General features: G+C 42.1%; 1 pseudogene across 1 annotated transcript in view; it reads right to left on the bottom strand.

The window, feature by feature from the left end:
* Positions 1–279: 279 nt before the first annotated feature.
* LOC311123936 (ATP-binding cassette sub-family C member 2-like) overlaps positions 280–15,145 on the bottom strand; it is a 15,522-nt pseudogene continuing 656 nt past the window's right edge. The window contains exons 2-5 of the transcript in view: positions 3,786–4,071; positions 3,308–3,326; positions 453–617; positions 280–298 (exon numbers count right to left, since the gene is read on the bottom strand). The product of the transcript in view is annotated as an ATP-binding cassette sub-family C member 2-like (transcript). The remainder of the gene's footprint in view (positions 299–452; positions 618–3,307; positions 3,327–3,785; positions 4,072–15,145) is intronic.

Here is a 15,145-nt window from a genome sequence, read left to right as displayed (position 1 = left end):
ATAACTAGTAGTAGAACTAGTAGTAGAACTAGTAGTATAACTAGTAGTATAACTAGTAGTATAACTAGTAGTATAACCAGGAGTATAACCAGGAGTATAACCAGGAGTATAACCAGTAGTATAACTAGTAGTATAACTAGTAGTAGAACTAGTAGTAGAACTAGTAGTAGAACTAGTAGTATAACTAGTAGTATAACTAGTAGTATAACTAGTAGTAGAACTCTGTTTCCATGTGTTTCTTATAGAAGCTAAAGCAAGTCAGTGACGTTATTTCTCCATCTAGTGGAGAGGAATGCACCTACAGCATTTAGACACAGAGACTGAATACACATTATATGTTATACCATACCATTACATGTGTTATACCATACCATTACATGTGTTATACCATACCATTACATGTGTTATACCATACCATTACATGTGTTATACCATACCATTACATGTTATACCACATCTGCATGAGGAAGAGGAAGAAGTAAGACAGGACCGGAACTATCAGGATGAAGAGTGGTGAGATGTCGCCAATCAGCAGCACTGTCACGAACACCTACAGCCAACAGAAGAGCCAGGAGAGCAGGTGGACAGGGGACTAGCTCGCCAATCATGTACATCTCCTACAGAGAGAGAGAGAGAGAGAGAGAGAGAGAGAGAGAGAGAGAGGAGAGAGAGAGAGAGAGAGAGAGAGAGAGAGAGAGAGAGAGAGAGAGAGAGAGAGAGATAGAGAGAGAGAAGGAGAGAGAATTTGAAAACAAACCCAATTTTGATAAACTCCCTTATCTACTGGGTGAAAACCACAGTGTGCCATCACAGCTGCAATATTTGGGACCTGTTGCCACAAGAAAAGGGCAACCAGTGAAGAACAAACACCATTGTAAATACAACCCATAATTATGTATATTTATTTTCCCATTTGTACTTTAACTATTTGCACATTGTTACAACACTGTATATATACACAATATGATATTTGAAATGTCTTTATTCTTTTGAAACTTCTGAGTGTAATGTTTACTGTTAATATTTATTGTTTATTTCACTTTTGTTTACTATCTACTTCACTTGCTTTGGCAATGTTAACACACGTTTCCCATGCCAATAAAGCCCTTAAATTGAAATTGAATTGAAATTGATAGAGATAAAGAGAGAGAGAGAGAGAGAGAGAGAGAAAGAGAGAGATAGAGAGAGAGAGAGTCTGTAGTCCAGGTCACAGATTTTCATGCAAATATTCTAAAATCTGCATAAAGAAAATATGTGCATTTTCCCACCACTGGTGTTTCCACCAAACTGAATCACTGCATGATGACGTAATGCACACAAAATGTACTTTTTCGCAGAAGTTTTCATGTACTGAATAAATATCTAATGTTCAACGTGTTTCCATCGTATTTTCAACTATACAGATAGTTTTGTCACAAAAACTGTTGCGTTAAATAGCAAATGTGCCTTGTCTGGTTCTGGCACGTGCGCTCTTGCCAACAACTTGCAGATACAGTGCGGGAAGTCTCTGTGGGTAGGTTAGTCTAAATGTCTAAATGATGAGATTATTATGGATAATATTCATATTTGTCAAACAGCAGTCAAGCATCAATCATCATGTCACCAGAATATGATCCTCCACATTTATTGGAAAGGAGCATCAAACTCATAACTGTGCACTTTCACCACCCTGTGAAGTTCATCATAACTTATTTCATCTGTAGCCTAATAAACTGCATGGTTTTCTGAGTCGTAGTGGGAGAACCACACACATTGTCATCGAGTGACTCCAAGTTCACGTCGATATGATGGTTATTGTATCAATATTTGCACATAAAGACGTTTCCACTGACATTTCTTCCATAATACATTTTATCGACACAAAAAGATCCCACCATGTCGAACGAACAAATTGTTACCGAAACGTCCTGTTTCCATCACAGCTGATTGGCAGTGTAACTAGTAGTGTAACTAGTAGTATAACTAGTAGTATAGCTAGTAGTATAACTAATAGTATAACTAGTAGTATAACTAGTAGTATAACTAATAGCATAACTAGTAGTATAACTAGAACTATAACTACTAGTATAACCAGTAGTATAACCAGTAGTATAACCAGGAGTATAACCAGTAGTATAACTAGTAGTATAACAAGTAGGATAACTAGTAGTATAACCAGTAGTATAACCAGGAGTATAACCAGTAGTATAACTAGTAGTATAACAAGTAGGATAACTAGTAGTATAACCAGTAGTATAACCAGTAGTATAACCAGGAGTATAACCAGTAGTAGAACTATGAGTATAACTAGTAGTATAGCTAGTAGTATAACTAACAGTATAACTAATAGTATAACTAGTAGTTTAACTAGTAGTATAACCAGTAGTATAACTAGTAGTATAACTAGTGGTATAACTAATATTATAACTAGTAGTATAACCAGGAGTATAACCAGTAGTATAACTAGTAGTATAACTAATAGTATAACTAGTAGTATAACTAGTAGTATAACTAGTAGTATAACCAGTAGTATAACTAGTAGTATACCTAGTAGTATAACAAGTAGAATAACTAATAGCATAACTAGTAGTATAACTAGAAGAATAACTACTAGTATAACCAGTAGTATAACCAGGAGTATAACTAGTAGTATAACTAGTAGTATAACTAGTAGTATAACTCATAGTATAACTAGTAGTATAGCCAGTAGTATAACTAGTAGTATAACTAGTAGTATAACTAGTAGTATACCTAGTAGTATAACTAGTAGTATAACTAGTAGTATAACTAATATTATAACTAGTAGTATAACCAGTAGTATAACCAGGAGTATAACCGGTAGTATAACTAGTCGTATAACTAATAGTATAAATAGTAGTATAACTAGTAGTATAACCAGGAGTATAACCAGTAGTATAACCAGTAGTAGAACTAGGAGTAGAACTAATAGTAGAACTAGTAGTATAACTAGTAGTATAACCAGTAGTATAACCAGGAGTATAACCAGTAGTAGAACTAATAGTAGAACTAATAGTAGAACTAGTAGTAGAACTAGTAGTATAACTAGTAGTATAACTAGTAGTATAACTAGTAGTATAACTAGTAGTAGAACTCTGTTTCCATGTGTTTCTTATAGAAGCTAAAGCAAGTCAGTGACGTTATTTCTCCATCTAGTGGAGAGGAATGCACCTACAGCATTTAGACACAGAGACTGAATACACATTATATGTTATACCATACCATTACATGTGTTATACCATACCATTACATGTGTTATACCATACCATTACATGTGTTATACCATACCATTACATGTGTTATACCATACCATTAGCCAATCAGCAGCACTGTCACGAACACCTACAGCCAACAGAAGAGCCAGGAGAGCAGGTGGACAGGGGACTAGCTCATCAATCATGTACATCTCCTACAGAGAGAGAGAGAGAGAGAGAGAGAGAGAGAGAGAGAGAGAGAGAGAGAGAGAGAGAGAGAGAGAGAGAGAGGGGGGGAGGGAGAGAAACAGAGGGAGATAGAGAGGAGGGAGAGAGAGAGGAGGGAGAGAGAGAGAGAGAGAGAGAGAGAGAGAGAGAGAGAGAGAGAGAGAGAGAGAGAGAGAGAGAGAGAGAGAGAGAGAGAGAGCGAGAGAGACATTTTAACCTATTTTCGATGCATTTTATTAAAAAAATGGGCCATAATGTCATTTCTTATAGATAAACCTATAACACAACATAGCTTTCTAGGGATTATAAATTACAACAGAACCTGTTTGGCTGAGGGACAGTTAGGTAGAGTCCTGAGAAGTGGGCGTGGTCTGGAAGAATCTGAGAGGAAGGAGGAGCTGAGTGGAGAGCAGTTCAGAGTGGAGGCTGGCAGACTGGTCTTCAGAGAACCACGAGTTACTGCTAATGCTATACAGCACATGGATAGAGCTTCAACACACACACACACACACACACCGAGAGACTGAGAGTCTTGAGTCCCGTAGTTCTCTCCTGTCCTCCAGACCCTATGATTCTTTAGCTTCTCTGGTCCACACAGCTAACAGGCCGGCCTTACACACACACACACACACACACACACACACAGAAATATCTCACACCCCTGAGGCAATACATATTAGAATTACCTTTGGGTAAGTTTCTAGAAATGTTGCACGCCTTTTAAAAATTCTTCCAGCTCTGTCAAGTTGGTTGTTGATCATTGCTTGACAGCCATTTTCAAGTCTTGCCATAGATTTTTAAGTCAATTTAAGTCAAAACTGTAACTAGGCCACTCAGGAACATTCAATGTCATCTTAATAAGCAACTCCAGTGGTTATCCCACTGGCTATAGGGTGAATGCACCAATTTGTGAGTCGCTCTGGATAAGAGCGTCTGCTAAATGACGTAAATGTGCCCTTGAGCAAGGCACTTAACCCTAATTGCTCCTGTAAGTCGCTCTGGATAAGAGCGTCTGCTAAATGACTAAAATGTAAATGTAAATGTACACTGAGTATAAAAAACATTAAGAACACCATCGGCCAGCATCCCTGTGGAACGCTTCTGACACCTTGTAGAGTAACTAAGGGCGCTTCTCATATCCCTGTATGATCCGGATCCTGGAGCTTTTAGTACCCTGATCTGCATGTGTGAAACACAAACGAACCCTGGCAGAAACGAATCCTGGACCTGTGTGAGTAGTGGGTCCAAGATCCTGGACCAGAGTACCAGGTATTGTGACGCGGCATTAGCTAGCTTGTGCATCTCGCAAATCGCATTCTGAAACGGTTGTTTTCAGTTATAGTGAAAGCAAAGCGTATTTTGTAGAATTCTCATAAACGCCCCAGGAAACCTAACCAGGTAACCGAATTTCAATGAAATGAAAGTGAAAATGCCCACTGTCTATCCGGTTTTCCCTCTCTCTCTCCCCTCCTCTCCGCCTCCCTCCCTCCCTCCCCTCTCTCTCCATCCCCTCTCTCTCAAATCAAATTGTATTTGTCACATGCGCCGAATACAACAGGTGTAGACCTTACCGTGAAATGCTTACTTACAAGCCTTTAACCAACAATGCAGAATTTTTTAAAAAGTAAATAAGAAAACATTTGCTCTAAAGTTTATATAAAAAATAACTAAAGTAAGAAAAAAAGGAACACAATAAAATAACAATAAAGAGGCTATATATATATATATACATATAGAGTTGAAGTCGGATGTTTACATACACTTAGGTTGGAGTCATTAAAACTCTTTTTTCAACCACTCCACAAATTTCTTGTTAACAGACTATACTTTTGGCAAGTCGGTTAGGACATCTACTTTGTGCATGACACAAGTAATTTTTCCAACAATTGTTTACAGACAGATTATTTGACTTATAATTCACTGTATCACAATTCCAGTGGGTCACTAAGTTGACTGTGCCTTTAAACAGCTTGGAAAATTCCAGAAAATGATGTCATGGCTTTAGAAGCTTCTGATAGGCTAATTGCCATCATTTGAGTCAATTGGAGGTGTACCTGTGGATGTATTTCAAGGCCTACCTTCAAACTAAGTGCCTCTTTGCTTGACATCATGGGAAAATCAAAAGAAATCAGCCAAGACCTCAGAAAAAAAATGGTAGACCTCCACAAGTCTGATGAAACATGAATATAACTGTTTGGCCATAATTACCATCGTTATGTTTGGAGGAAAAAGGGGGTGGCTTGCAAGCCAAAGAACACCATCCCAACCGTGAAGCACAGAGGTGGCAGCATCATGCTGTGGGGGTGCTTTGCTTCAGGAGGGACTGGTGCACTTCACAAAATAGATGGCATCATGAGGAAGGAATATTATGTGGATATATTGAAGCAACATCTCAAGACATCAGTCAGGAAGATAAAGCTTGGTCGCAAATAGGCCTTCCAAATGGACAATGACCCCAAGCATACTTCCAAAGTTGTGGCAAAATGGCTTAACCCTCCCGTTGTCCTGGGGTCAAAATGACCCGCCACTGTGTTGAACCAACTTTATTGAATTTTTATATTTTTGGGATCATTTGTGAGAAGGAGGCAGTGAGACTTTAAAGAAAGTATCACTGCCTCCTTCTCACAAATGATCCCAAAAATATAAAAATTCAATAAAGTTGGTTCAACACAGTGGCGGGTCATTTTGACCCTAGGACAACGGGAGGGTTAAGGACAACAAAGTCAAGGTATTGGAGTGACCATCACAAAGCCCTGACCTCAATCCTATAGAAAGTCTGTGGGCAGAACTGAAAAAGCGAGCAAGGAGGCCTACAAACCTGACTCAGTTACACCAGCTCTGTCAGGAGGAATGGGCCAACATTCACCCAACTTATTGTGGGAAGCTTGTGGAAGGCTACCCGAAATGTTTGGCCCAAGTTAAACAATTTAAAGGCAATGCTACCAAATACTAATTGAGTGTATGTAAACTTCTGACCCACTGGGAATGTGATGAAAGAAATAAAAGCTGAAATAAATAATTCTCTCTGCTATTATTCTGACATTTCACATTCTTAAAATAAAGTGGTGATCCTAACTGACCTAAAACAGGGAATTTTTACTAGGATTAAATGTCAGGAATTGTGAAAAACTGAGTTGAAATGTATTTGGCTAAGGTGTATGTAAACTTCCGATTTCAACTGTGTATATATATATACAGGGGTACCGGTACCATGTCAATGTGCAGGGTACAGGTTAGTAAAGGTAATTGAGGTAATATGTACATGTAGGTAGGGGTAAAGTGACTATGCAGAGGTAATAAACAGAGAGTAGCAGCAGTGTAAAAAAGGGGGTCAATGCAAATAGTCCAGGTAGCCATTTGATTAACTGTTTAGCAGTCTTACGGCTTGCGGGGAGAAGCTGTTAAGGAGACTTTTGGACCTAGACTTGGCACTCCGGTACCGCTTGCCGTGCGGTAGCAGAGAGAACAGTCTATGACTAGGGCGGCTGGAGTCTATGTCCATTTTTAGGGCCTTCCTCTGACACCGCCTGGTATAGAGGTCCTGGATGGCAGGAAGCTTGGCCCCAGTGATGTACTGGGCCGTAGACACTACCCTCTGTATCGGATGCCGAGCAGTTGCCATACCAAGCGGTGATGCAAACATAGGTTGTTGTCCTGCCACCACACTGCCAGGTCTCTGACCTCCTCCCTATACGCTGTCTCATCGTTGTTGTTGATCAGGCCTACTACTGTTGCGTCGTCGTCAAACTTAATGATGGTGTTGGAGTCGTGCGTGGCCACGCAGTTGTGGGTGAACAGGGAGTACATGAAGGGGACTAAGCACGCACCCTTGAGGGGCCCCCGTGTTGAGGATCAGCGTGGCAGATGTGTTGTTGTCTACCCTTACCACCTGTGGGCGGCCCGTCAGGAAGTCCAGGATCCAGTTGCAGAGGGAGGTGTTTAGTCCCAGGGTCCTGAGCTTAGTGATGAGCTTTGAGGGCACTATGGTGTTGAACGCTGAGCTGTATTCAACAAACAGCATTCTGACGTAGGTGTTCCTTTTGTCCAGGTGGGAAAGGGCAGTGTGGAGTGCAATGAAGATTGCGTCCTCTGTGGATCTGTTGGGGCGGTTTGCAAATTGTAGTGGGTCTAGGGTTTCTGGGATGATGGTGTTGATGTGAGCCATGACCAGCCTTTCAATGCACTTCATGGCTACAGACATGAGTGCTACTAGGCAGTAATCACTTAGGCAGGTTAATTTGCCGTTCTTGGGCACAGGGACTATGGTGGTCTGCTTGAAACATGTAGGTATTACAGACTTGGTTAGGGAGAGGTTGGAAATGTCAGTGAACACACTTGCCAGGTGGTCAGCACATGCTCTGAGTACGCATCCTGGTAATATGTCTGGCCCTGCAGCCTTGTGAATGTTGACCTGTTTATAGGTCTTACTCACATCGGCTACGGAGAGCGTGATCACACAGTCATCCGGATCAGCTGGTGCTCTCATGCATGGTTTAGTGTTGCCTGCCTCGAAGCGAGCATAGAAGGCATTTAGCTCGTCTGGTAGGCTTGCGTCACTGGGCAGCTCGCGGCTGGTTTTCCCTTTGTAGTCCGTAATAGTTTGCAAGCCCTGCCACATTCGACGAGCGTCAGAGCCGGGGTAGAAGGATTTAATCTTAGTCCTGTATTGATGCTTTGCCTGTTTGATGGTTCGTCGGATGGCATAGCAGGATTTCTTATAAGCTTCCAGATTAGTGTCCCGCCCCTTGAAAGTGGCAGCTCTACCCTTTAGCTCAGTGTGGATGTTGCCTGTAATCCATGGCTTCTGGTTGGGGTATGTACGTATGGTCACTGAGGGGACGACATCATCGATGCACTTATTGATGAAGCCGGTGACTGATATGGTATACTCCTCAATGCCATCGGATGAGTCCCGGATCATATTTCAGTCTGTGCTAGCAAAACAGTCCTGTACCTTAGCATCTGCGTCATCAGACCACTTCTGTACTGTCCTTCTCAAACCGTCTTCCTCTATCTGTGTCAGTGGCTGATGTGGATGTGGTGTAGGAGTCAGGCACAGGACACAGAAGCTACTTCCAACAGACTTTACTGGAAGACACGACAATACAAAGAAAAGGGCCTCAACAAAACAAGGAGGCGAGCGATTACGCAACAGTGCGCAAAATACTCCAAATGCACAAAATACGCAAAAGTGCGTCAGTACTCTAAACACTATAGAGCAAAATACCAGCACCTACGGACAGGCGGAACAATTACACACAACTCACTACAAACAAAACGAGACACTTATAGGGAACATAATTAACACAAAAAGGAAACAGGTGTACAAGGAAGACAAAACCAAACAAACATCGATAACATTCAACGGTGGCAGCTAGTACTCCGGGGATGACGAACGCCGAAGCCTGCCCGAGCAAGGAGGAGGAGCAGCCTCGGCCGAAACCGTGACAGTACCCCCCCCTTGACGCGCGGCTCCAGCCGTGCGCCGACCCCGGCCTCGGGGACGACCAGGAGGACGCGGAGCAGGGCACGTGGGATGACCACGGTGGAACTCAGTCAGGAGAGATGGGTCCAAGATGTCCCTCCTCGGCACCCAGCACCGTTCCTCCGGGCCGTACCCTTCCCACTCCACTAGATATTGGAGACCCCCCATCCGGCGTCTCGAATCCAAGATTGACCGAACTGTGTACGCCGGAGCCCCCTCGATGTCCAATGGGGTCGGACGAGTCTCTCTTATCTCACAGTCCTGGAGTGGACCAGCTACCACCGGCCTGAGAAGAGACACATGGAACGAGGGGTTAATGTGATAATCAATAGGCAGTTGTAACCTGTAACACACCTCGTTCAATCTCCTCAGGACTTTAAATGCCCCACAAACCGCCGACCCAGCTTCCGGCAGGGCAGGCGGAGGGGCAGGTTTCGAGTCGAGAGCCAGACTCGATCTCCAGGTGCGTACACCGGACCCTCACTGCGGTGGAGATCGGCGCTCGCCTTTTGTCGACGGATGGCCCGCTGCAGATGGACGTGTGCAGCGTTCCACGTCTCTTCCGAGCGCCGCACCCACTCATCCACCGCAGGAGCCTCGATCTGGCTCTGATGCCAAGGTGCCAGAACCGGCTGATACCCTAATACACATTGGAAAGGGGTTAGGTTGGTGGAGGAGTGGCGGAGAGAGTTCTGTGCCATCTCTGCCCAGGGGATATACCTCGCCCACTCCTCTGGCCGGCCCTGGCAATAAGATCTCAGAAACCTACCCATATCCTGGTTCACTCTTTCTACCTGCCCATTGCTCTCTGGGTGGTACCCCGAGGTAAGGCTCACCGAGACCCCCAAGCGCTCCATGAACGCCCTCCAGACTCTGGAGGTGAACTGGGGACCTCGATCAGACACGATATCCTCGGGCAGGTTAATGCCATTAATGTCTCTGCTGGAATGTCTGTGTGAGAGGTTGGGGGTGGAGTTTAATGTCGGGATGTTTATAATGGGGTACAGGTATTCAAATAACGAAAAGGCCAAATGTGTGTTGTTGAATTTTCTGTTTGCTCAGGCAAAGTTGGCTATTTGGCTAACAAAGGTAGGAGGATAACAGACCTTTTACTATTATTTAATGGGACCGTCTCTGCGCGCTTTAGGGTGGAAATTGAGTTCTATAAAATTATAAAAAGTGTGGAGATGTTTCAGGAGATATGGTGTGTCGGGGGAGCTGTCTGTACAGTTGAATGCACCAATTTGTAAGTCGCTCTGGATAAGAGCGTCTGCTAAATTACTTAATTGTAAATGTAAATGTACAGCTGGGGAAGATGGAGAGAGCTAAATGGAGAGAGCAAGAGCGATAATGGAGCGAGGGAGAGATTGAGAGATGAAACTGGTTAAATGCAGCATGGAACCACCAAACCACCCAGAACCTGCCTAAACAACCCTGGACTGTAGTCACTCTAACTCTCTGAAGCAGAATGCAGTTGCCCCAGAAACTAATTTACGATCAGTTTTACAGTTTCCCCCTATTGGCTAAATGTTGGATTTAGGAGATGAGAAGCTGATCCTAGATCTGTGCCTAAGGGCAACTTCTATGAAGAGCTCCATGGTCTCTCTCACTGGCCTTGTCTTTGACTGAGAGTTTGTGCCAGACTTCACTCAACAATCTCCAGCCTAAATGTGTTTCCTAACCAAAACAACGAGTATAAACGTATCTGTATACTTGTCTGTATAAACGTATCTGTATAAACGTATCTGTATACTTGTCTGTATAAACGTATCTGTATACTTGTCTGTATAAACTTATCTGTATACTTGTCTGTATAAACTTATCTGTATACTTGTCTGTATAAACGTATCTGTATACTTGTTTATATACACTTATCTGTATACTTGTCTGTATCAATGTATCTGTATACTTGTCTGTATAAACGTATCTGTATACTTGTCTGTATAAACTTATCTGTATACTTGTCTGTATAAACTTATCTGTATACTTGTCTGTATAAACGTATCTGTATACTTGTCTGTATAAACGTATCTGTATACTTGTCTATATACACTTATCTGTATACTTGTCTGTATAAACGTATCTGTATACTTGTCTGTATAAACTTATCTGTATACTTGTCTGTATAAACTTATCTATATACTTGTCTGTATAAACGTATCTGTATACTTGTCTGTATAAACTTATCTGTATAAACGTATCTGTATACTTGTCTGTATAAACGTATCTGTATACTTGTCTGTATAAACGTATCTGTATACTTGTCTGTATAAACTTATCTGTATACTTGTCTGTATAAACGTATCTGTATAAACGTATCTGTATACTTGTCTGTATAAACGTATCTGTATACTTGTCTGTATAAACGTATCTGTATACTTGTCTGTATAAACTTATCTGTATACTTGTCTGTATAAACTTATCTGTATACTTGTCTGTATAAACTTATCTGTATAAACGTATCTGTATACTTGTCTGTATAAACGTATCTGTATACTTGTCTGTATAAATGTATCTGTATACTTGTCTGTATAAACTTATCTGTATACTTGTCTGTATAAACTTATCTGTATACTTGTCTGTATAAACGTATCTGTATACTTGTCTATATACACTTATCTGTATACTTGTCTGTATCAATGTATCTGTATACTTGTCTGTATAAACGTATCTGTATACTTGTCTGTATAAACTTATCTGTATACTTGTCTGTATAAACTTATCTGTATACTTGTCTGTATAAACTTATCTGTATACTTGTCTGTATAAACTTATCTGTATACTTTTCTGTATAAACGTATCTGTATACTTGTCTGTATAAACGTATCTGTATACTTGTCTATATACACTTATCTGTATACTTGTCTGTATCAATGTATCTGTATACTTGTCTGTATAAACGTATCTGTATACTTGTCTGTATAAACTTATCTGTATACTTGTCTGTATAAACTTATCTGTATACTTGTCTGTATAAACTTATCTGTATACTTGTCGATATACACTTATCTGTATACTTGTCTGTATAAACTTATCTGTATACTTGTCTGTATAAACTTATCTGTATACTTGTCTGTATAAACTTAACTGTATACTTGTCTGTATAAACTTAACTGTATATTTGTCTGTATAAACTTATCTCTATACTTGTCTGTATAAACTTTACAAGGGCTTCTGATTCCAAGCGGAATCCCTGTCAAAACAGCTCCAGAGTGGAGTGCCCACCCTCCCTGCCCCTCCATGGAATCCCACCCTCCCTGCCCCTCCATGGAATCCCACCCTCCCTGCCCCTCCATGGAATCCCACACTCCCTGCCCCTCCACGGAATCCCACCCTCCCTGCCCCTCCATGGAATCACTTGGGAATTGTGTGATTCATTCAGTTAAGAATGCTGCCCAACATTCCATGGCATCTCTCTACCTCCAGGGTCTGTGTTTGTCTATGATGATGTCTTAGTGAAAGCTCAGGTACACCTACATGGATATTTTGTAGGTGTAGGATACTTGGTGACCTGTGACATTGCCAAAATAAACCGAACAAAGCATGTAGAAATGTCCATCCAAGGTCATCCCGTGCTGAGGGAGCGGGCGGGACAGGGCTGGGCACGTGCTGGACTTTCCTGTTTACGTTGAGTCCTCCCTTAGTCAGATAACGTGCTCTGACCCCTACCCTCTCCCGCCTCCACACAACCAGGAGCCCCTGGGTAGCTGGAGGTGTATGAGCAACTGAGGCTAGGATATCTAACCGGGTTAGGATAGATTAGGAACTATATTTTAATTATATTTTATTTCCCTCTGAAATAGACTAGTCACCGTGCAAGGAAATGCGTTCCTAAAGTAATTAGGTTAGCTAAACGTTTTTGCAGTCAGGGCATCCCTGAGGGAATTGATATAAATTAGATTAAAGCTACTGTAAGGCAACTTAGTCTTCGCTCTCTCTCTCTCTCTCTCTCTCTCTCTCTCTCTCTCTCTCTCTCTCTCTCTCTCTCTCTCTCTCTCTCTCTCTCTCTCTCTCTCTCTCTCTCTCTCTCTCTCCTTTTCTCTCTCTCTCTCCTTCTCTCTTTCTCTCTCTCTCTCTCTCTCTCTCTCTCTCTCTCTCTCTCTCTCATTTTCTCTCTCTCTCTCTCTCTCTCTCTCTCTCTCTCTCTCTCTCTCTCTCTCTCTCTCTCTCTCTCCTTTTCTCTCTCTCTCTCCTTCTCTTCTCTCTCTCTCTCTCTCTCTCTCTCTCTCTCTCTCTCTCTCTCTCCTTTTCTCTCTCTCTCTCCTTCTCTCTTTCTCTCTCTCTCTCTCTCTCTCTCTCTCTCTCATTTTCTCTCTCTCTCTCTCTCTCTCTCTCTCTCTCTCCTTCTCTCTCTCTCTCAATTCAATTTCAATTTAAGGGCTTTTATTGGCATGGGAAACGTCTGTTAACATTGCCAAAGCAAGTGAAGTAGATAGTAAACAAAAGTGAAATAAACAATAAATATTAACAGTAAACATTACACTCAGAAGTTTCAAAAGAATAAAGACATTTCAAATATCATATTGTGTATATATACAATGTTGTAACAATGTGCAAATAGTTAAAGTACAAATGGGAAAATAAATAAACATAAATATGGGTTGTATTTACAATGGTGTTTGTTCTTCACTGGTTGCCCTTTTCTTGTGGCAACAGGTCACAAATCTTGCAGCTGTGATGGCACACTGTGGTTTTTCACCCAAAATTTCAGAATTTTTGGTGGCCTTCCTGAGCCAGGATTCAGACACTGCTAGAACATCAGGGTTGGCGGAGTGTGCTAACGCAGTGAATAACTCAAACTTAGGAAGTAGACTTCTGATATTTACGTGCAAGAAACCAAGACTTTTGCGATTACAGAAGTCAGCAAATGATAGCGCCTGGGGAGTAGGAGTGATACTGAGGGCTGCAGGGCCTGGGTTAGCCTCTACATCACCAGAGGAACAGAGGAGGACTAGAATAAGGATACGGCTAAAGGCTTTAAGAACTGGTCTTCTAGTGCGTTGGGTACATAGAATAAAGGGGGCAGATTTCCGGGTGTTGTAGAAAAGATTCAGGGCATTATGTACAGACAAGGATATGGAAGGATATGAGTAAAGTGGAGGTAAACCTAAGCGTTGGGTAACAATGAAAGAGATAGCATCACTGGAGGCATCAATTGAGTCGGTCTCCGCGTGTATGGGGGGTGGGACAAAGGAGCTATCTAAGGCAGGTTTAGCTGGGCTGGGGGATCTACAGTGAAATAGTACAATTAGAAATAACCGAAACAACAATAAGCTAACCATGTTTGGGCTGAGGCTAAACATAAACAGGATGTAGTACCGTAAAAAGGAACAGTCCAGCAGACATCAGCTGTATAGCTGAGTTATCATAAGGTCCGGTGAACAGCAATAGGATAGTTCGGAGGCTGCTAAAGCACTAGCGAGTAAGAGGCCACGGCTAGCGTGTGCTAGCGGGCCGGGGCTAGCAGATGGAATCTTCGTGGTCGACGTCGTAACCACATCAGACGATTTCGTCGGCAGACCAGTCGTGTAGGATCGGCGGGGCTCCGTGTCAACACTAGGTGGTCCCGTCCGGTTGACAGAGAGGTAGATAGCCGGGAGATGGGCCTAGCTCAGGATGATTAGCCAGACCACAGCGTCCATTTTGTTGCAGCTAGCTGGTAGCGATGAATCCGGAGTTAAAGGTCCAGTGATTCAGTGATTCCGGCAGAAAAACTGATATGTTCTGGGTCGATAACGCGCTGTGCAGACTGGCCGAATATCCGGTGATTAATGTCCAGTGATTAAATTAATCCCGCAGAAAAAAAATCCAATGTTCTGGGTGAAATACCGCTAACTGTGGCTAATAGCAAATAGCTAGTTAGCTGGCTAGCTAGTTTCAACTGGAGATTCTAGATAAAAGATAAGTCAATAATAGAATCCGTTCCACATTGAGTGAGGCGGGTTGCAGGAAAGTATATTTTGTAGAAGGATGAAAAGTCTGATAGGGAAATATGTACGAAAAAAATACAAAAAAAACAGGGTATTTACAGGCTATTTACAGACACACGACAAAAACAGAACTGCACTACTACGCCATCTTGGATAGATTGTCTAGCCCAGTAATCCGTGTTTAATTGTAGATGTTTTTAAACACACACAAAGAACACTGTTGTTAGATTTTATATTGCTGCGCACACTGCTTACCAGTATTAGCTCTGGCTTTGGATGGGAGTCTAGCGCAGGCAAGCCTGTGTGTGCAC

This window comes from Coregonus lavaretus (assembly GCF_964263955.1).
Source record: "Coregonus lavaretus genome assembly, contig: HAP1_SCAFFOLD_1666, whole genome shotgun sequence".
Taxonomy (NCBI): Eukaryota; Metazoa; Chordata; class Actinopteri; order Salmoniformes; family Salmonidae; genus Coregonus; species Coregonus lavaretus.
The sequence above is the reverse complement of the archived record's forward strand: the minus strand, read 5'-3'. Positions and strand labels throughout refer to the sequence as shown.